This window comes from Antechinus flavipes, chromosome 3 (assembly GCF_016432865.1).
Source record: "Antechinus flavipes isolate AdamAnt ecotype Samford, QLD, Australia chromosome 3, AdamAnt_v2, whole genome shotgun sequence".
Taxonomy (NCBI): Eukaryota; Metazoa; Chordata; class Mammalia; order Dasyuromorphia; family Dasyuridae; genus Antechinus; species Antechinus flavipes.
Window position 1 is genome coordinate 334,286,493 of NC_067400.1, and position 1,404 is coordinate 334,287,896.

General features: G+C 49.1%; 1 non-coding gene across 1 annotated transcript; it reads left to right on the top strand.

Annotated features, from left to right (window-relative positions):
- Window positions 1-224: 224 nt before the first annotated feature.
- Window positions 225-388, top strand: LOC127558527 (U1 spliceosomal RNA). The gene has a single exon (XR_007952905.1). It is a non-coding gene; the product is annotated as a U1 spliceosomal RNA (small nuclear RNA).
- The last annotated feature ends 1,016 nt before the right edge of the window (window positions 389-1,404 follow it).

The window sequence follows — 1,404 nt, forward strand, 5'->3', positions numbered from 1 at the left end:
ATGAGGAGCCTCCAGGGAGCGTATTCCCCGATTTTCTCTGTGATTTACAGAGATTTTATGGTGTAGAGATGATTAAGTGAGGTGCTCTGGTTTAAAATGTAGGGCGCCGTGGGTTTGCCTTGGGCTTGGAGTTTTGTAGGCGAAGTGGAAGTGCTGTGTGAGTGTTGCCGTGTGTTTAGGGTGTGTGTGTGTGGAGCGAGCGCTGGAGCGTGGTGTTTGAGAGCATACTTACCTGGCAGGGGTGATTCCATGATCAGGAAGGTGGTTTCCCCAGGGCGAGGCTCATCCATTGCACTCCGGATGGGCTGACCCCTGCGATTTCCCCAAATGCGGGAAACTCGACTGCATAATTTGTGGTAGTGGGGGACTGCGTTCGCGCTCTCCCCTGATCTAATGGTTCTAATGAAAGTAAGTTAACACTTTCGATTTTGCTGGCTCCTTAAGTGTGGCTTCTGCTTTTTTTTTTTTGGTTCGCCTGTTTTTTCTCGCTCTCCGTTCCATATCTGATTCGCGGGCCTCCCAAGTAATCGCACCATTTCGCTGCTTTTTTTTGCGCTTTCTTTACTATGCTTTTCAAACCCTTTGACTCGTCTAAACTCACACCCATCCATTCTCTTGCTTTATCCATTTAGAACCAGAAAAGATTCTTAGAAGAAAAAAAAAAGGTAGGGGTGTGTGTGGCAAAGTCTGAGTCATCTGGGCGCCCCCCCCCCCATATCTTTAGGCAATTGGGGTTAAGTGACTTGCCCAGGGTCGCACAGCTAGGACGTGTTAAGCGTATTTGAACTCAGGTCCGCCTGACTTCATGGCTGGTGCTCTATCCACTGCGTCACCTAGCTGCCCGAAGTCTGAGTCATGTGAACGCCTTTGCTTAGTTTTTCTTGTCAGCTCTCAACGTTTCAATTCCCATTTCTTTTATTTTCTCCAGCTAAAAACTTTTCCTTGAGACACGGTGACTCAAGTAAGTGGGAACAGAGAAAGAGGTCATCACCAGAAAGGAAGACACCGGCCCGGCGTCGACCGAGGGCTGGAACAAGATGGCGGCCCCACGCGAGCAATATGGGCTCATCTTGCCGGTGAAAGCACAGCACTTGCACGAGCCAATTTTGTTTTTCCTGAGGCAAATGGGTTTAAGTGACTTGCCCAGAGTCCAGGGTCACACAGCTGGGAAGTGTTAAGTGTCTGAGATTTGTACTTCAGGGCTGGTGCTCTTTCCACCGCCACCTAGCTGCCCCATGCACAAGCCTATTTTGAAGAAGCCATGGGTGTTTAGCAATGACTCTGACGAGGAGACCCTCGCGAGTGATGCTTTCAGAAAGAAGCAAGCGATGAAGCAGACTAAACTTGAAATCCAGAAGCCCCTAGCAGAAGATGCCACTGTGTATGAATATGACAGCACTTATG